Raw genomic sequence first — 22382 nt, 5'->3', positions numbered from 1 at the left:
AAACGTCAACAAGTACACTTTGCTCTGCTGTTTAAAGACTCCCCACACATATGGATTGCAACCCACGTGTCTTACCACAGCTCCAAGACCTGCATGGACTGATCCCTAGTTACATGTCTGAGCGCATCTTCTTCAGCTGATCCTTTTCCTCACTTGGTCCAGTTCCATTGATCAGCCTGCAGTTCTTTGAAAATAGATCCCAATTTAAATCTTTGGGGCTAAGCGTTTTCCCCAGAAACCTAGCCATGCATTTAAAAGTATGTTTATGTATTTTAGCCAGTCTTTCTGAGTTTTGAAGTAAGGTTTTTTTTTTTTTTTTTGTCCTCAGCACATCTCACCTTAATTTAGATTATAGTCCCCTACAAGTCCTTAGCATTTGATATCTGCTCTATCTGGACTGCTCTGTCTAAATATTTGCATTGATGGCTGTCTCCTTCCACCTTCTAAGGCTCAGTTTAAGGTCAGAGGGATCTACACATTAAATCCCACTTTCTGTCACTGGAGACCTGCTATTGTCTTGATAGCACTAAGCATTATCTAAAGCTGTCTTATTTGTTTATTAGTTTATATGTTTATTACTTGTCCTTTTTCTCCTCCAGGAAAGCAGAATCCCTGCTTTTCTGACTTACCAATATCTCCCTAGTGCCATTAGCAAGTCCAGGTCCATAGGAGGTGTTCTTTAAATGTTTATTTAATGAAAATACGCACACATGCACACACACACACACACACACACACACACAGAGTGTATATGTGGTTTCCTTTTAATTTTTTTTTCTGGATCCACACTAAATAGAAAAATATTTTGATTGCTTTTTCAAATTGAATTGGTAACTCATATAGATACCATAAGATTTATTTATTATTTGCAGATATCTAGCTCTCTGCATTTGACAGATGTGCAACCATGTAACTACGACCATAATTGGGAAACAGAATAATTCTATCACCTTGAAACTTTCCTTTGTGTTTCACCTTTGGGGTCAACAGCTCCTCTGTTCTCTGTTCCTGTAGGTTTGTCCTTTCCAGAATGTTATATAAATGGAATCATTCTGAATTTCACTTTTTGAATATGCTTCTTACACTTAGCATTACATATCTGAGATTCATGTAAATTATTGCACATACCAGTGGCTTATTTTTCTTTGCTGTGTTATGCTCAATTTTGTGAATATACTACAGTTAGTTTATCCATTCACTAGTGGAAGGATTGTTGAACTGTTTCCAGTTTGCAATGATTATAAATAAAGATAATGTAAATATATCATACAGGTTTTTGCATGCATCAAAATTTTCCTGTACTCTGTGTAAATATGTAGAAGTGAAATAACTAAGTCATATAAGTTTCTGTTTAGCTTTATAAGAAGATATTTTTATTTACTATGTGTCCATTCCTTCATACTTTTATTGAGTAACTATATGTGTCAGCCATAATGCTGTGATATGGAGGCTAATAAAACTGATTCCCAGACCTCAAGGAGGTTAGAGTCCAGTGGATGAGGCTGATGTGCTAACAGACATCATAAACAATACAACCCATGCTGGACCAGGTTATAAAGAAAGTGCAGCAGGAATACAGAAGAGGCAGTGGTATCTATACATTTTAAGGGGTCTACTCTCAAGATTTCTGGTCACATTTCTGATTTGGGCTTATGAACAAAGAAAGCAAATTCTAAAATTTCTACTGTCAGAGATAGATAGAGAATCAAAATCTGTGCCTTATAAGTTCTTGGGATTGGCTAAGATTGACTGTCCCTTTCCTACAATGTTACAACTGCCTGACTTGGAGAGGGAGAACAAAGCCTAGGGAGCAGTGGCATGAGTCCTGACCAGGGAACTGGATGCCCCTCCTCTCTTATAACATCCATCACCAGGGGTCAAAGGCTAAACAGGAGATAATCACAGTGAGGGTCTTGAGAAATGACCCCACAGATGCTTTGTAAAACAAAAATACCATTCTGTGCATTAAAAACAAATAAAAGAATGAAGAAGTAAAACACTGACCACCATCATTTCTCATCTATGAATCCAAAGCATCCCCCAGCTCCATTTCAACATGAATTAAATCTAAATTTGAGAAATACACAAAAGCTGGGTGTAGCACTGCATTCCTGTAATCTCAGGGGCTTGGGAGGCTGAGGCAGGAGGATCATGAGGTCAAACCCAGCCTCAGCAATTTAGCAAGGCTCTAAGCAACTTAGCAAGACCCTATTTCTAAATAAAATATAAAAAGGTCTGGGGATGTGGCTCGGTGGTTAAGCACTCCTGGGTTCAATCCCCAGTACCCAAAATAGAAAACGTACACAAAGTCTCTAACCACAAATGTCAGAAGTAGGGTGAAGGACAGGAATGTGAAACCAGGCTGCATTTAACTGGGAAAGTGGGTTGTTGCTATCGAATACTCATCTGCACTTAGTAAAATGGATTCTCTTAAATGAATCCTTTTCATTGGCACCATGCCTTCTTTGTCTTAAAAAAAAAAAAAACGATCCCGGCAAAGTTGATAGTTCTAATTGTCCTTTGGACTTTGTTAAAATACTCATTAAAATGTCATACTGTGGGATTTATCTACAGATAATGTAAATTCCATGTGAGGAAGGACCTCAATTAGAGTATTACAGAAAACTGTGACTGCGCAGCTCTAATCAGTGTGGCACTAATAAGAGTATTATGTGTCTTGCATAATAATCAAGGCCATTTGCCAGCCTCAAGCTAATGTGCTCTGTGATTGCAGAAACCAGCTGCCTCCCCATTGTCTGTTTTCCAAGGTGCCAAGGCAAAAGTCTACAACACACACAGCATGCTGAGTTTTGCATTCTTTTCTAGGCTCTCTCCTGGAAGCCCAGTCTTGGAACCTCCTTTACTATTCTAAATTTGATTGTCAGTTATGAGATATTTTCAGTGAAACTGTCTTTGGCAAGAAAGCAGATTTTAGGTGCAAGACATAGATCCAGCGTTCCAAAAGAAAAATCTTAAATATTGCATGAGAGATCAATTTTAATAACTAGGAAGTAAATCATCTATATATTTTGGTCTGTGGTCTTTACTCACAGGGCAAGCGGCCCACTGAATTTCTCTTTAAAAGTAGTTCAAAATCCATTTTCTTCAGTGAGAAAAACTTAAGAAGGGAACAATGATCAGATGAAATTCAGATTTTATTCCTACAGAAATAAAAATTTATACCTTCAACATGCCGCTGGCTTAAAATATAAACACTATATAATCAACATGAAACGTTAATCCTTGGCCTGAAACTCAAGTTGTCATGCATCTAGTATCATCTGTGACTATAAGATTTAACCAATTGCAACTGGACAGTCCCCATTGTTGAAATTTTCATCTTCTTCTCAATTTGTAAAAATAGGTAAGTAAATAAATCAATAAAAGGTATGTGTGGGGACAACAGGGAGGTGGTTACATAAACCATGGTATAGTATTATTGATTTAATAGTGAACATGTCCAGGGTATATACTCCAGTGGAAGAAAAAAAGCTTTTTTCCAAACAGTATAAATTGTAGTGATTTCATTTTTATATACACATAAAACATACAATCTGCTGTAGAAAATAAGAAGGAAGGAAATGCACTAAATTACTTAAATGGTTACTCAGTGCTGGGGTAGGGGCTCATGGGGACTTTCACTTTTGACATGACTTCTTTAATTTTTTAGCTCTTGTGTTACCTTATACTCTGATTTACTCAAAAAAGGAATAAAATATTTTTCAGAGTTGTAATCTTTAAATTTTTCTGAGATTCAGGTGCTGATGAGAGAAGAAAACTGGAATTATGGGTCGGCCACAATTCAGCATTTGCATTTTTCTGAATTGATATTGTTGATTCTTACTGTGAAAAACCTAAACATTGACAATGCAGTGTACATTTATGGATGCCAAGGGGAAAGTGCCAGAGACAATCTTCATCTCTCTGGGTAGGAAAGAGAACAATATTCATAGACCTTTAATCTTGACCTATGATCCCATTTTCTAATCTTGGATTCCTGGGGCAGAGGTCAGTTGCTCCTTGAGCTGCAGTGTGTGAACATTATTTCCAACAGAAATGCACAGGGCAATCACCATTAAAACAGTTGACAGGAATCTGCCTGCAGCACATAATAATGCCTGCAGGAAGTGAGAGCCAATTACATGTCCCAGGGAGACAGTCCAGGGGTGAAATTCCAACTGACTACAACAGTCATCTGTCTCTATGAGCATCCTTAAGCTATAAACCAAATTTTCCACTAGTTTCTTTATTTCTCTTCTCTTATTCAGTGCTGGGGACTGAACCCAGGGCCTCATGCATGCTAGGCAAGCACTCTACCACGAAGCTAAAACCCTAGCTCCTGGCTTCCTTGTTTCTCTATTTTTGTTTCTTAGCTTTGGTCCTGTTTGGAATGCACAAAGTAAGTGGCCCACGGCAGAGGGAAGTCACATCGTACCTCTACTTCCTGAATTTGACTTGTGACCTTTAACAGTGCTTTCTAAGAAGCAGATTTCCTGTGACCTTTGAAATTCATAAAAATCATAAGCTTATTTTTCAAGGTTATTTATTCTGCCCTATGTATGCAAACAGAAATGAGGTGACCTTTCCATGAAGAGTTCTCAGTGTCGGCGTGGAACATTAATTCAAGCATGGCACTTCCCAAATTCCACTGAGAGAAATAAAAAGTCTGAGGACTTGAAAAACCCTACTAGCATAAAAATGCGTACATGTATTTTTGTGTTTTAAACAAAGGTCCCTTAGTATTTTCTTTTGCAGATATATAGCATTAATGTTGCAATAAGATAGGGCAATCAAAACTTTATCAAAGACTTTAATGCAATTTTTTTTTTCTTTTTTCTTTTTGGAGGTCCTGGGAGATTGAATCAGGGCCTTGTGCATACTAGGCAAGCGCTCTACTACTGAGTTACATCCCCAACCCTTCAAAGTAAATTTATATTATGAGGATTTAGAAGACAGTCAAATCTTGATCATATATAGCTGAAGCTCATATCACAAATGCGTGTAAAGTCAACTCGTTAATAGATACATATTGTATATATTCATGTTTATTATAGCATATAATCCATGCATTAACTTTCTTCCTCTTGTTACTCAAATATTTATTTAAAATGAAAAATACACATTTATTTTCATATATAAACATTCAGATTATATTTATATATAAACTTAAAAGGCTTATATTCATGAATGAATAATAAATCAATTATGTTCACTTTGTAAACTTGTATAGTTTTAGGGGATTTACAGGCAAAAAAATTAAATACTGAGAATTCTTACATTAGGGACAAAGATGAAATAATTGACTACAGCTCATTCCAAGACTGAAGTTCTCTCTGGTTCTAAGATCTTTTATAGTAGGGCATAGTGATGTATGCCTGTAATCCCAACAACTCAGGAGGCTGAGGCTGGAGAACTCAGATAAGTTTCAGATTAGCCTGGACAATTTAGTGAGACCCTGTACCAAGCTAAAATAAAAAGGGCTGTGGATGTCTCTCAGTGACAGAGTGTTTGCCTAGCATGCACAAGAGCCTGAGTTTAATCCTCAATACAGAAAAAAAAAAGTCCTTTGTTTTGACCAGGTGAGGGCATAAGAAAGTCTTTTTTACAGCTGGATGCAGTGGCGCATGCCTGTAATCCAGCAGTTCGGGAGGCCGAGGCAGGAGTATTGTTCAAAACCAGCCTCAGCAAAAGTGAGGCGCTAAGCAACTCTGTGAGACCCTGTCTCTAAATAAAACTCAAAATAGGACTGGGAATGTGGCTTACTGGTCAAGGGCCCCTGAGTTCAATCCCCAGTATCCCCACCCCCAAAAAAGTCTCTTACACATATGGATATATGGCAAAAAATGGATTATTTTCAAAATAAAAACCAAAATACCTTGTAAACTGCAGTTAGTTCTGACATAAGTGTCTAAAAGTTGGTAGAGGATTTGCAGCAAGATAATGGTGCTTATTGCATATATTAGCAACTTAGTCAATCGCCTTTCAAAGTAGCTATCTTTAAAATAATCTTAACACCACACACACACACACACACTCTCTCTCTCTCTCTCTCTCTCTCTCTCTCTCTCTCACACACACACACACACACACACACACACACCCTTTCATGGATTCCATTCTCTTCCAGATCAGTTTCTTTCTGCTTTTTGCACATGGCTTCTACAAGGTTTTGCTCAATGTCAACAAAAGCTCCCTGTCAATTCCCAGAGAACTTTGTGATCCAGTAGAAACATTCTAGAGAAATTCATTCTTAGTTACAGCTATTCCTGCTGGGGAGAGGAGTAAGACAAAGAGGGGGCTCTAACATTTCTAATGTTGGGAAAAGAAGTCAGTCCCAATGCTGTTTGTTTCTGGTGCCCAAAGATCACGCTCATAAACCTCTGTTAACCACTGCCCTCTCTGACCTGCTCTCTTTTTTTTTTTTCTCCTAGCCCCATTTCTTGCCTTGCAGCCTCTGATCCAGAACAAATCATTTAACATCTGACAAGTGAAACAGCTGCTTAGCTCATGACTCAGACTCAAAATGACCCTTAGAGTTTTGTCATTTATGTCAAAGAAATTCCACTTTAACCTGTGGGAAAGGTGTGTAACCACAGTAATTCAGGGGTTCTAATTTCTGATTGTAGTGCCTCAGGCAAGGGAACATCTCCCTCCCAGTGCAGTAGATAGGACATATGGCTCTGGAGGGACTGGTCCTTTCACCTCCATAGCCAGGTCAAGCTACTTGTATCCAATTTACCTCACCAACAAGACTCCTTTCAGAGCATCTCAAGTTCCTAAGGCATGTTACCAATAAATGCTTCCCAAACCATCCCAGTTCATGTAGTGATTCTCTCTAAGTCCTTGCAGGCCAGAAATGTGAGGGGTAGCCTCTAATCTTCTTCCTGGTGCCTAGTCATTGATATGCAATCATATTTTCTGATTTCTCTCAAACCTGATCCTTTCCCTCTGTCCCTGTGGTTGAGACCCTTGTCATACCTTGCCTGAGCCACCTTAGTAGACTGATACACAGTTTGCATAGCTCTATATAGCTGTGACCACTGCTGAAATGTTAAAGTCCTGTTGTGGTTATTGCTCTGAGCCTTGAGCTCTGGATTATTCCATGATCAATAACCAAAGAAAGAACACCCGGCCCAAAAAGGCCTCAGGGGTCTAGTACTTTGGCTTTTCTTTTTATGACTAGCCAATTCCCTTTTGTTAAATAATTTTAATGCTTCTTCTGTTTAATAGAACTCCTAGCTTCTAGTGGGTGTATTCTATTTTCCAAGTACCTCCAAGTTCACTCATTCACTAGCTTAAAACCTTTCAGTGATTTCTCCTGGATGGAGTCCAGATTGAGGATGGAGTTCAGATTCTTTCATGTGAACCATAAGGTTCTCCAAGACCTGGCTCCTGCCTCTCTCTCTCACAAGCCCCTTCTTCTACCCTTTGCCTTATTTCTTTTTTCTTTTCTTCTTTCTTTTTTTTTTTTTTTTGTACCAGGGAATTGAACCCAGGGACATTTAGCCACAGAGCCACATCTCCAGCCCTTCTTTATATTTTTTTAGAGACAGGGTCTCACTGAGTTGCTCAGGGCCTCACCTTACTGAGGCTGGATTTGAACTTTTGATCCTCCTGCCCAGCCTCCCGAGCCACTGGGATTACAGGCGTGCACCACTGCACTGGCTGCTGTATTTCTTTGCCAACATACTTTCTGATGTCCTAGTGGCTAGCAGAGCTCATCGTTAAGGTTACTTCATGTGTAACATGCCTGCACCTTTGCCAATCCCTACCTCTACCAAGGTCAACTGCACCTTTGCCAATCCCCACCTCTACCAAGGTCAACTTGAAGAACTCCTAAGCTTCAGTTCTCTATTGGTCAGGTAAAGAAGAATGATCTCTGTACATTCTTCCAGACTAAAAAGGTTCCCTTCCCTGATGGTGCTATTATGGTGTCCTTTGAGTTTCCACAGCCCTTACCAAGATGCCTTGGTACAATACTTGGCAAAAAGTAGTCACTCAAATAATGCTTCTTTAATCAATGAAGAATGTACTCTCAGATACCTTTAAAACCAGAGAGATTGTCTTTAAAAGTGACTTTTCAAAAATACAGATTTTTTTAAAGCTGTTATCTAACAATTTCATTGTGATAAGAGCACATGCTTGCTTGGTTTTTGGAATATGTTGGAACTTGCTTCACAGAATAGTTTGTGGCCCACTTGTAAATATTATGTGAGTGATCAAAAAGAATGTATACTCTGCAGTTATTGGGTGCAGGGTACAAATTTGACATATCAAGCTTGTCAATCATGTCGTTCAAATCTATATCCTTACTAATTTTTTCCCCCGTTTGTTACTTTAAATTCCTTTTAGTTTGTGAGAAGACTGGTTCCCACAACATGGCCCATCTTATGACTAGAAATGGAACAGCATACCTATTATGAAATTGAGCCACATCTACACTTCTTTGCCAGCATACTTCCTCATGTCCTAAGGGTTGGTAGAGTTCATTATCATATAAAGGAAATGTTGAGTCCAGTGGGAGGGAGGAAGAAGCAATATTGAGCTGGGTGTGGTGTCACATGCCTATAATCCTAGCAACCCAGGAGGCTGAGGCAGAAGGATCATAAATTCAAGGCCAGCCTCAGCAATTTAGCAAGACTCTGTCTCCAAAGAAAATATAAAAGGGGGAGGGATGTAGATCAGTGGTAAGGTGCTCTGGGTTCAATCTCTACTAGAATGAGGAGAGGAGGAGGAGAAAGGGAAGAAGGATGAGAAGGAGAAGAAATAGAAATATAGAAAACTGGGACTATTTGAAATATCATTGAAGACACAAACTGGGATAACTTGAACTTTTAAAAATCATAGAGATTTAAAAAAAAAGAACCTTTCTGTTGAGTAACACAATAAAATCATAAAATGCTTCATTTGTGCCCAACACAAATACACATCCCAGCTGAATGTGTCCCTACATTTTTATGTAGTAGTGCCATTTGTTACTACCTTGTTTCAAACACTTTTCCATGAACTTGCAGCTTTTTAGAAGTTGAAGATGATCAATAAAGGGCTCATACCTAAAATAAACAATGAAAATGTGCAGCTTGTTCTCAGGTTTTGCTGGTGGCCAGAGGCTGGTAGCATTTTTTCCTTTGCTATTGCTTCTCCTCACCTGAGTGGTGACCAGTTTTTAATGTTTATATTGCACAGACAGGCAGGAAAAGGCTTCCCCGTAGAGCAATGAATGTATTTTCTTGTGGCCAAACTTAATACTTCCCCAAACACAAATTAGACTTCCTTTTGGAAAAAATAAAAGTTAACCAGCTGATATCTATCTCCAAGGGGACACTTTTTGCAATGCATCTTCAAAGCATATTTTGTTCAGATTGTCTGAAGAGAAACCTCAGTAACCGAAGTCAATTACACCGTTGGCAGATATGTGATTCCCTTTTGCCCATCCCTGATTTATGCCCTTGCAGCTGACATTCAAATGGTATTTCTCCTCAGCCCCCATCCCTTCCCCTTTGTTTCAGCATGAGATCTCTACCCAGAGTTAAATTTTGTCTCTGCCCTCTGGAAAGGCTGACTACTTGAGCCATTAATCTTGGTCTTGAAATAAGTTCCTGGCTGTGACCGACCGACAGTGGAAATGATTGGTCCTGGTGCATCCTGGGGAATGGTCTTCTAGGGCCATGGCGCCAGAAAAATCAAACCCAGAGTGACTCAGTCTGGGACTAATGTAGCCGTTTTTCATTCAATATCACCTTCCCTGGCTGCTACTGATGAGAAATGATCTAATAACTCAGGGAGCCCAAAGTGACAAAGCACTGGAGTGCAGACAGAATGAAGCTCTGGCAGGGGTGGCCGTAAAATCAGCTTTGGTTCAAAGGCTGGTTTCCAGCTCTTGTAGAGACCCTTGTGGGTTCTCTTTCTCCTCAGGCCAGTGTGCCCACTCTGATTATGGTTTTGGTTGAGGACAGGAAGCCTTGACTATCCACTGTAGCCTTTAGGAGGGACACAGATGAAGCAGAGTCAAGGCATACAGTGGATTCCCAGAATTTTTATAGTACACCTACTATGTGCCAGGCACCTTACACACATTATCTTGTTGAACACATCTGTAATTTTGCTGTCCACCCTGGTAAGATGGTCAGATAAAATCCAGGCTGTAGGTTGAATTTAATCTAATTTTTAGAAAAATATATTTCATGAAATATTTGGAATACAATTATACTGAAAACATATTTCTTATTTGTCTGAAATTCAAATTTAATGAGGTATCTTATATTTTTATTTGTTAAATTTGGTAAATGTATTCCAGGAGACATCTGGAAATGTCTGGAGATATTTTTGATTGCTGACCTTGGGGAAGAAGGATTACTACTGGCATCTCGTGGGTAGGGGCCAGGGATTATACGAAATAATTAACCATGCACAGGACAATCTTCCCCACAAGAATTATCCAGTCCCTAGCATCAGTAGTACCCAGGTTGAGAAATGTGAACTAGTCACTGTGCCCATCCAGGTCACAGGTGAGGTACTCTACTCCAAGTTAATAGAGATAAGGCTCTGTTTGAATACTTTGTTTTCTTCTTCTTTTAAAATTTTATTTATTTTTTAGTTATACATGGCAATAGAATCCATTTTGATATAATTATATGAGCATGGAATATATCTTCTTCTAATCAGGACTCCAGTACCACTCCTTCCCCTTCCCTTTCCTCTGTTGATCTTTTTGCCATTTATCCATAGTTACTTTCTAAAATTAATTTCCTGTGGATGTACACAATGGTGAGATTTACTGTGGTGTATTCATATATGTACACAGAAAGTTAGGTAAGATTCATTCCACTGTCTTTCCTTTTCCTATCCTCCCTTCACATCCCTTTGTCAAATCCACTAAACTTCCACCCCGCCCCCCACAACCCATGCTCTCCTACTTATTGTAGCTTAGTTTCCACTTATCAGAGAAAACATTTGACTTTTGAGTTTTTGGTACTGGCTTATTTCACTTAGTGTGTGAGTCTCTAGATCTATCCAGCCAATGTCATAAAGTCATTCTTCTTTATGGCTGAGTAATACTCCATTGTGTATATATATATATATATCATATATTCTTTATCCATTCACTAGTTGAAGGGCACCTAGGTTGGTGCCATAGCTTAGCTATTATGAATTGTGTTACTATACACATTGATGTGACTGGGTCACTGTAGTATGGTGATTTTAAATCTTTTGGATATATGCTGAGGAATGAGATAATTGGGTCAAATGATGATTCCATTCCTAGTTTTTTTGAGGAATCTTCATTCTGCTTTCCAGAGTGGTTGCATGAATTTTGCATTTCCACAAGAATGTGGAAGTGTACCCTTTTCTGCACATCCTCACCAACATATATTGTTACTTGGAATAGTTGGTTTTCAAACAAAGGTGCAGACAGATCTTTAGCAGAACTTACATTTCATTCTTTTTTTTAAAATATATATATATATATATATATATATATATATATATATATATATATATTTTAGTTGTCAATGGACCTTTATTTTATTCATTTATTTACACATGGTGCTGAGAATCGAACCCAGGACCTCACACATGCAAGGCAAGTGCTCTATCACTGAGCCCCAGCCCCAGCCCTACATTTCATTCTTGCATGGATTTTTTTTCTGCTTTTATGTCAATTTTTGCTATTGAATCATAAGCTTTCTTGAATGTTTTGCATTTACTTATTTTCGCTATAAAATTAATCTACAGGGGCTCCCATTTTTCCTTCTATACACTTTTAAATGCCCCTCAAAGAACAAGTAATGGAGGCGTACAACAAAAACAGCAAAGAAGTGCTTTCTCCCTGTAAGGTTTGGTAGACAGTAACACCCTCCATCAAAGGATTTCTGATAAGATCTGCAGCTTATAAGTGGTCACTACCACACACACAACCACCAAGGAAATAACCATGTATTTCCTGAAACATTTGTACTCTCATTTCATACAAACTGGGAGGTTTGTCCTTAAAATTTCCCAGTGCTCCTCAGGAATGGAGAGATCCTGTCCTTAGTAGAAGCATCTGGCATCAACCACAAGTCCTACACGTTTTCTCAGATCAAGCAGTGGGCAGGCAGCGGGAGGGGTCCGCCCTGGCTTCCTCGGGACCTGTAATGGGAACTGTGGGAAACAGTTGTTCTTTTATGTCTCTCTTGGCTCCTGCCTCATGGAGTCCCCTCTGGGCTCCCATCTGTCCTCATGCCCTGTAATTCCTCGATCTCTTCAAGTTCACCGCCTCCTCTCAGCATCTGTCTCACATCTTCCTGCCTGGGAATCTCCTCCCCACCCCCTGCTAGTTGATTATCCACAGTCTCCAGGAAAGGTGGCCAATAAAACCACCTCAACAATGAAATTTGCTTTCCTCCCTGCTCCCATCTTTTCCAGATTCTGCCCAGCAGTATTCCCCTTCTGGCTGCCTTCTGTATACAGCTGCCTAGAGTACGAGGTGCTTGGCAACCATGGGCAAGCCTGTTTCTTGACACTCACATTCACTGTCATTCCAGCTCAGGGATCCTCCCCTTGCACTGTGTGAACAACCAAATCACAAGGGGACTTTGTTGAAAAGGCATAACCCGGCTTCATACTAGAAATGTCTCATTAAAAGGGCTGGACTGGGGTCCAGGGCACCCAGGGTGGGGGGACCTTAGGCAGGGGAAACAGCTTCCAACCCTACTCCTTCTGCCTTTCTTTGTCTAGACTCAGGCTCTTTCCTCTGTCCAGAATGTCCCTTTTTCACCCCCTTCTCTGCCTAGAAGTTTTCCATGATTCCTTTAGGACCCACAGCAAATGTCACTTTTAGAGATATGTAACTTGTCTTTTGTGACAGCTCCTCTGACCTTAGGGGTCCGTGGAAAGAGAGAGAGAGAGAGCAAGGAGAACATGCTGAACCCTTTTATTGGGGAGAAACCATTCAAATGAGGTAAGAGGTCAGGTTTCAGGGGGTTGAGACTAGCTTCTTGATGTCTGCTGTCAGCAGGTTGACTGACATCTAGGAAGGCCATGCTTATCTCATGTGCTGAATGAGGATCAAAGGCTGAGCAAGAGAAGGGGGCACACAAAGGGAGTTTCCATGGAACATTCTATCCCAAACAGGGCAAAGGGGTAGGATTACAAAAGAATAGGTGAGTGTAGCTCAATTCCTATGGGTGATGCCTACACCTAGAGCCACGCCTTGCTATCTGAGCTGGGTTAATGCCCAAATTACTGCTAGACCTGGCACTATCGTGCCAGACTGAAGGCAATAATTGGTCAGTGACCCAGGCATTGGGACTTGAAGGCGTCTGCATCCATGGCAGCTCTCGACAAATTGCCACCGTTTAATATCCTCTGTCCTGAAAGAAATGCAAATTAAAGCCTCAATGAAATGCCATTCCATGCCTACCAAGTCTTAAACAGGGCAGGGAGCAAGTGTAACTCTTGTGCATGACGGGTGGGAGTGCAAACAGCATGACTTTGGAGAACTGGAGGCTTTTATGTACACACTTCTACTCGTGACTCAGCAATTCCCATCCTAGGTGTTTACTCAAGAGAAATGAAAGCATAGGCAGAGATGAGGCTGCTCTAAAAACACTTGTGTAAGAATGTTCTAAAAGCAATCTTTAAAAAAAAATCAACGCCACACTCACACACACACACACACACACACACACACACACCAAACCAACAAATAAACTCTGGAAACAACCAAAATGTCCACCTATTGGGTAATGGAGGAATAAATTGTGGTATATCTATATAATGGGATGCTATGGGATGCTATTTAGTGATAAAAAGGAAAGAACTACTGATACACACAACACGGATAAATTTTTTAAAACATGCCAAGTGAAAGAAGCCAGAAGATTCCATACTTCATTTAAATAAAATTTCTAAACAGGAAGAACTAATCTTTGGTGATAGAAATCAAAGCAGTTGTTGTGTTCAGGGTGGGAAGAGATTGAAAATGGATGTGAGGGGACTTTTGGGGGAGATGAGAATGTTCTATATCTTGATTTGTGTGGTGGTTACATGATATACCCAATTGTCAAAATCCATGAATTGTACACTAAAATCCTTGCATTTTAAAAAAATATTTAAGTGAAACAGCAGCAGCAAGACTGTATTCCTACAACTATATCATGCTCTAGGCACAGGATTCAACACAAATACTAATCTGACTTGGAATTATTCAAAATCATATTGGTTTTGATCTGGCCCTATTTCAACTGGTTATAAGGTTTCATTTACTTCTGAACAGTCAACACTCTTTTTGCTGTTTATAGCCAATGTGACCAAAGGTCAAGCTCCTTCCACACCTCTCTAGCCATCACCAAGCTCTCTGCTGGACCAAGACAACTCCTGAAGATGAAGTTTCTACCCAGAAGCAAATGTGTGGCCGTTTTTCCTTGCCAAAGGGAGACTTCTTGAGGCTGCTGCCCCCCTGACCACTTCACTGCCTAGAATTGTCTTGAGCAGTCCTCCAGTGGAATCAGATACAGACGGCCTCCTCAGTAACCAAAACACAGTCTACAATGGGGCAAGAGCAGAGTTGTTCTTACCAGTTCAAGCCAGTTCTTACTGGTTTTGACCTGAGTGGCCTTTGTGATTACATAGGTGCTTCACCTCCAACCAAACCCTTCACAACCAAACTCCTACTTACAACACACACACACACCACACATTACACACAAGCACACACGTTATATACATACTACACATATACACATCACATAACACCATATACGCACCACACACAGTACACATACTACACATACCACACACAGACATTATACACACAGAATACATTATACCACAACACTACACATACATGCCATATATATTATATATACACACACACATACACATGGATTATAGAGAATTTTTAGCTCCAATGGCAGTAATGAGTGTGAAGATTAATAAATAAGGCTATAGGTTAGTAAGATTAATAAATAAGCAGGAACAGTAAGAAATTTCTTTGCTTAACTGGCTCCCGAAGTTTGGGGCACACTTGAATATCTGTGTAAGTTTCCAAAAATCACAAATATCTGAAGTTTGATAACATGCCTAAACAAACAAAAGAGGAATGCTTGGATATAGAAGTAGATTTTTTTTTTTACAACAGATAAAGAAAGTTTTAATTTCTTTTCACATTAACATTGCTTACCACAATCAGTTAACAGAAATTACTGTAACATTGGTCAAGATGACTTCATAAAACTAAAGATGTTTGTTATGAGAAAACCTCAATGTGAATGATGATGTTCGATACTATATTTTTCATGATAAGATAAAACTTATTTTGAAAAGAAAGCAAATATTTCAGATCAGGAAGACATGCTGAGGTTTTGATAAAAGAAACGCATTGCTTTGTCCAGAATACTTAAGTCTAGGACACTTCAGGTAAGAGATGAGTCAGATGCCAAGTGCTGGGTGGGGGCACAGGCCCGCAGTTCAGGCTTTATTTACATGACCGGGTCTATGTACCTCTCACCTTCAGGTTAAGTGAGGGGCTATTTTTGGCAGAGGATCTTCAATAGTAGCCTTGGATATGGATCAATTATATTTTAACCATCAGGCAGTCTGAGGAATTGTTTTTAAAGGGATAGTTAAGTATTTTCATGTATATACTATTAAGGCATCTGAATTTTTGGTGTTTTCAGTATATAATTTTACTGCTACTTTTTATTCTTTTTCCATTTTGTACAACTATAATATTAGATATTAAGTGACATAATTCTTTCTCTACTAATGAATCATTTTATCCCACTTAGCAAACTCTAAATTGAAGTCTTGCAAAAGGGAAAAATATATAATGTGGAAACACACAAAAAACTGTATTGAAAATAAACAGAGAATTTTTTAACCATCAGAAAAATGTAATCATGATTAACTGATAGTCAGATTTTTTTTTTTTTTAAGAAAGGAAAAGGAAAGGTTTTCTGATGGCTAGAAGTCATTTTCCTTCAGTGGAAGGCAGGTAAGTAAAAGTTCAAATACTATTGTAGAGACTCGGTCCTATATGAGGAGGAACTTGTTTATCAAGCTTGTTTAGTAAATTTTTTGGTCTTGCAAAAGCAAAGTGCAGATGTGAACTAGTCAGTGATTGTTAATTTTAGGAAGTTGTCTAAAAGAGAAGTATAATGACATTGTAAAAGGGGAGACAGATTTAAAAAGATTCGGGAGCAGATAAGATTCAAGGAGAAAATGAATTTACTACAAACTCCTTTCCCTCAGAATACAATCTGCAAAAAGGCAAACCCAAATTTGTTTTAAAACTACCTCAGGAGCACTAGGGTGGCCTGAGTCTTCAAAAGTAACAAATGTAGGGAAAGCCTCTGGCAAGAAATTAAGATGGATGGACATGAACTACAAAGCTAAAACGTATCCTTTGCACTCCTTCTAGGGTGTTTTAAAGAATAGTGAACTGCGATGAACCCTAACCAACGCTTGAGGGCACCCTGCGCTCACAAGTTACATAGTAATGAGGGTGCATTTTAAAAAGCTCTTTCCTTTTACTTGCAAGTCTAAGGGGAAGTTGAAAGCAGGTCAGACTCTGGGCCTATCTAAAGTCGAAAAATCAGGGGAACATGCAGCTCTTGTGATTTTTTTCCTTTCCTCTTTGGTTCTCATCGACTGTGTCTATGTGCCAAATTAGTTGCTGCATTCCAATTCCAGCTGCTAAGTTGCCCTTCCTGGGGACAGATACAAAGCCTGGGAAGACCAGGTCCTGCCCTCTAGCTCTGAGGCCAGGGACCCAGCCAGAGGCAGCTCAAGCACAAAACAGCCCTGGGGATCCTTGATCTTAAGAACCCAAGCAACAAGTATGTGCTCTCAGAGTGAGGGCTGCAGATCAGAACTTTTTAAAGTAGAAATCTTTGTCCATCATCCCACAAAACCACTTTGAACATTCTCTGCACTCCTCCCATATATCAGAGTTTGAGGGACCAGGAAACCAGAACTTCCATGGGAATCCTTCTAGGAAGACTAGTGAGAAGAAGGACTGTAGTGCTAGGGAGGGGACAGGAGTAGACATGCTAGGGCAGAGGAGGACAGGGCTCACCAGGGTGGAGAACTGGAGAACATGGGAAGATGTATCAAGACTTACTAGTTCTTCATCCAAATCAGTGATATCAGTATAATCAGAGTTCAGCAGAGTACATCATGAGTCTCTGCTTGAGAAAACAGGCTAAACAAAGACTGTGCTAGGAACCAGTTTTAGGAGGTAAAGCTCTATGGTTTTGATAATAATAATTGATAATTCCTGGCAGAAAAAAAGCTTCCTGTGTCTGAAAAAAAAAGAAAAAAAAAAAAAAACAACCTCTGGCTGTTTGACTTATTAAGAATTAGTGAAACCAACCTAGATGCTCTTTCAAGAGATGAATGGATAAAGAAAATGTGGAATATATACACAATGGAATATTACTCAGTCTTAAAGAATGAAATTATGGCATTTGCTGGTAAATGGATGGAGCTGGAAAATATCATGCTAAGAGAAATAAGCCAACCTCAAAAGACCAGAGGCCAAATGTTTTCTCTGATATAAGGATGCTACTTCACCATAAGGAGGGCTTGGTAAGAATGGAGGTACTTTGGATTAGGCAGAGGGGAGTGAAGGGAGGGGAGGGAGTGTGGGAGATAGGATAGTAGAATGAATGGGACATACCTATGAACACATGTGACCTGACTGGTGTAATTCTACATCATGTACAACCAGAAGAATGAGAAGTGATACTCCACATATGTATGATGTGTCAAAATGTCAGGTATAACTAATTAGAACAAATAAAAATTTTAAAAAAGTTAGTGGAGCTAGCCAATAACTTGATTTTTTTTAATCATATTGAGTGATTATTGGTATTATTATCCCCCCCATATAATATAGTATAATGGGGAAAACCACAAAGTCTTTAGTTAACAGAGAATTTCCTGAAAGTGAGTGTGAAAAAGTGCAGGCAAAGTAAATCCATTTGGGGGTTGGGAGGGAGAGAGAGGGAGAGAGAGGACTGAGAGAAAGATTAAAATCAACCCTGTGTCACTCTTGTACCAGGAAAGGGTAGACTTGAATTATGTTACCTGTTTAGAATTCTTTTGATTATTTTTATTTGCCCTCAAATAGTAGTGTTGTTGTACATGCATGTGTGACAGGTCCAAGAAATATAGAAAATAGAAAATAATTTAGAAGAAGATAAACCCTGAGCCAGGATTCAGTGCCAGCTTAGCCAAAATAATGAGACCCTGTCTCAAAATTAAATTTAAATATAAGAAGGTAAACCACCTTAAGTTTTATTACCTAAAGAGAAACATAATTAAGATTTTGGATTCTGTATAATTTTAGTATTTAATTAAGCCATGAGAAGATTTAGTGAGAGTCTTGGGGAAATTCATTAATAATTGTGTGTGTGTGTGTGTGTGTGTGTGTGTGTGTGTGTGTGTGTGGGAATTGAACCCAGAGCCTCCTGCATGCTAGGTAGGTGCTCTACCACTGAGCTACATCTCCAGCTTCCCATTAAGATTTTTGAAATCTGCATCTTGGTTTATGTTACGTGCAATCTGCATGTTTCACATTGAGTGTTTGGGCATATTTGCATCAGACATTGTCTTACAGACCTGGAAATTTCCACAGAAAGCAGTCAGTTTATAAGAACTGAAAGAGCAAGATCAAGACAGCTACACAATCATAAAGTAACCAGCAAGGACTGAGCACTGCCTGTCCGCATCTCGTGTCGCTGCTGCGGGGCTTCCCAGCGCTGCTCCTGCCACGGCTCTCAAGGCACAGAAGATGAAGGAGGGATGCATTAGTGCTGTTGTTCTGTCACGCTGACTGACTAGGTTTATAGATGCATTACCTCTCTACCTCCTGCCAAGTCTGATGAGGGAAGCAGTTCAGATTTTTAAAGATCAATGAGAATATTATGCAGCAGTTTTTAAGATAGGAAGAAAGTTGATTTTTTTCTTTCCTTTTTTTTTAAATACATAGGGATAACAGGGTCTAAATTAAATTATGCCTACAGGCAAAACTGAAAAAAATTTTAATGTAGTACAATTCAATAATTAAGAATTTTATCACAATGAAATCCTCATTGTAGGAATAGTAAGATTTTGGGGGCATAGGAGTAGATATGTTGGGAGAAAAGAATAGAACAGTCCTAGAAATGTCTACTCTGAGTTGTCTGTAGCACAGTCAGGGTCAGGGGATTCTAGGTGGAGTAGGATGGAACCAAACTTTATGCTCATTAAATCCCAAGGCTTTTTTGAGAAACTGTTCCCTTCCCACACTTCTAAATTAACATTTACATTTTTATCATAGCTCAGAATCTATCTATTGCTAAGGGTTAAGCTCCTGGCATACTCTAAGTCTTCAACAAAATCCTAACATTGTTCTTTAAAATGGACCCAACGGAATCTAAATACCACAGCCATTTTGAACCTGTCATCAACCACTTGAAAATGACCATTTGACCAGAGGAATTTTTACGTGATTTCCTTTTGTCCTTGAACTTGAATTTCCATTCCACCTTCTCCACAGAATTCTAACTTAATGTCTATTTTTATGCATGAATCATGCTATTATGATTTTACTGATCAACTTTTGTCCCTCTCTGCATCAAACACACCTATCTGAATTTAAACTGTAAAGCCATGTATTGTGACCATGAGCTTTCTATGTGATAAAAATTATGTCAATTGAGATATTATTATAATTATCATTATGTGATTGATCAATATAACAAAATGTTGTATAGTTTGTGAATATATTTGAACTAAAAATAAAGTTTTTTTTGACTATATATTTTTTATAAGATGAAGTGGAGAATTTTTTTCCCAGTTGTTTGATGCACCTGTGAGTGAATATTACGTATTGTTAGAATGAGTCCAAGCTCATCATTGTTCTTATTCACATAGTAAGTAAAGTGACTGGAATGAGTTTTACTTCTAGCTACATCACTCAGTTCTGTGGGCTCTGAGTTTAGTGACTGTGATCTATCATTGAAACTGTTAATGATGTACCAGCTTACTTGATTAAGAACCTCCTTTAATTTTGTTAATAACAAAGTATTAGAAACCACCTGAGGGCAAAAACATTTATTACTTGCTTATTTGAGTCACACACTTTTTTCCCTCTTGCACCAATATTTTGAATTGCCTCTCTCTGTTCAAACTCCAGAGGTTACTAACCTGATGGTAGTAAGAGGTACGCATCTTATTTGTGGAGTAAAACCAAGGTGAGTTCTTAGTTCAGTTTAAGGAAAGAGTGCATATAGACATGAGCTTCTTTCTTAAAGCTATACTGCATATAAAACTTTCTGGACAGTGAGTTTGCATGTGTTAGGTTGAAGAGCAAGAGTCCCTAGTTAGTCTGCTTAACAGTTCTACTTCTCCTACCTCACTGACCTTAAGTGAGAAACTTATTCTTTTCAAACCTCAGTTTTCTCATCTGTAAGGTGGGAATAATAACAATAACCTTTGGGGCTATCTGAAGGCTCAAAGGAGAAAACAAGAGTAAAATGCTCTGTAAACTAAAATTCTGTCAATGTTATACGTTGTTTTTAGGACTATTTTTGATACCAATGATCTTAGTTTAACAATAAAATTAAGATCAGGTATGAAGAACACGATGATGCCTGTCACTGGAATAAAGAAGCCTTACTAATAAGTTTACAACACAGGTTTCCTGAACTTCTAGTGATAAAATAATGAATAGATATGTGTCCACTTCTAAAAATGAAACAGCAGTGTTTCTCAAAGTGTAGACCCTCTATCAGCAGCACAAACATCACCTGGGAACTTAGAGATTCAAACTCTTCTGGTTCCATTCAGACCTACTGAATCAGAAACTCAGGGAGTGGGACCCAGCAACTTCCGTTTAACGAGCCCTCCAGCTGACTCTGCTGCTTGCCAAAGTTTGATACCCTTCTGCTCAGGATGTTTTGTTTATGTGTGGGGTTTCCCAGAATGGGGGCAGGGCATGAGAACCCAAGAGAAAGCACTTTGAGTGAATTCATTCTCTATCAGCATGCCACCAGATGTCCCTAGAGATAGAAAGTGCCTTCTCTCTGTCCACAGGTGGTGCATCTGCTGACAGTAACTGCAGAGGGATAGGGTCCACTCAGGGAAGGAGACACAGGGTCCACTCAGCAGTTATCAGAAGGTAACTGAAGAGCTCTTATCAGACACAGGATGCCCTTCTTGTGGGCAAAAGTAAGACACCCTTTTGTCTTCTCTTTTATAAAGAGAGACAGAGTCAAAAAGAAAGAAAACCATCCACTAAGATGTCAAGGGAGATTAAACAGTGCTTATCTGACTACAAAGAACTGGATTTTGCTCTCAATGATCTAGTTGTCTGCTTCTGAGCTGTTCCTGTGCAGCCAATGTTGCTCCTCTATCCTTCACTCCAGGTTCCTAACACTGACCCAGAAGTTAACTCCATGCCAGACCTGTCTCAGGCAACACCAATCAAATGCACTTGGTGAGGTGTCCAAGGCAGGATCACAAGCTTGAGGGAAGACCTGCCTAGGCAAGTTAGCAAGACCCTGTATTGGAGGGGGGTAACAAGCATAATAGGAGGGCCTCAGTATTATGGGGTGAATTCCATTCCATAATGGTTCAGATAGGAAGAATGTAGCTGTTTTTCCAAATGGATGCAGAGCTCCTCTTTCCCAGTATAACCTATTTAGTGCTTCTAGAAAACAAGTGAGAAGAGGTGGTTCAGAAATACTGGATACTAATGGGATTTGGATGCTGTTTCCATTGGATGCTTGTTTAGTACAAATTAAATTATCATAGCCAGGGGAAAAAGACAGCAACAACAAGAAGCCACAGCACACACAAAGAAGAGAGGCAAGCTTTCAGCCAGTGTATCTCTGACAGGTTGACCTTAATATAGTATTTAAAAAACAGTATTTTTTTTTCTGAAAATATACGTAAGAAATAAAAATTAAGTTAGCTAATAGCACTTATAGGTATTTTATTTAATCTAATAGTTGTGTTTGGACTTTCTTGACCAGGTTTGAAGAAACATAGAATTTGTAAAAAAAAAAAAAAAAAAAAAAAACAAAAACCAGTTAAACTAATAACTAGTGTAGTGAGGCAAAGATTGGGCATTTGTTGATTTTTTTTCCTTCAAACAGGGGTGGGTACACAAGGAAGAATTAAAGTCATCATCAACCATTGGATTTTCACACCTGAATTCTATGTTTTGGAGGAAATGACTTTGAAAGAAAGCTGAGAGATCTTTCTGTACACCAAATATTCAGAATAAAATGTTCCAATTGTGTAGCAAATGTCAAAGTAACCCACTGAGGGTTAATATTAAACCAGTACCATTGAAAAATCTCATTACCAGGACTGTGGTACAAAATTGCACTGCTATATGGTTGACT

The 22382-nt window shown here is 39.0% G+C and overlaps 1 protein-coding gene across 2 annotated transcripts in view; it reads right to left on the bottom strand.

Moving 5' to 3' along the window:
• Positions 1 to 22382, bottom strand: part of Sv2c (synaptic vesicle glycoprotein 2C) — a 159457-nt gene that overhangs the window by 34888 nt on the left and 102187 nt on the right. The gene's annotated exons all lie outside the window — the stretch shown is intronic.

The sequence above is a fragment of the Callospermophilus lateralis genome, chromosome 5, assembly GCF_048772815.1.
Source record: "Callospermophilus lateralis isolate mCalLat2 chromosome 5, mCalLat2.hap1, whole genome shotgun sequence".
Lineage (NCBI taxonomy): Eukaryota > Metazoa > Chordata > Mammalia > Rodentia > Sciuridae > Callospermophilus > Callospermophilus lateralis.
Note: the sequence above shows the minus strand (reverse complement) of the source record. Positions and strands in the feature narration are given on the sequence as shown.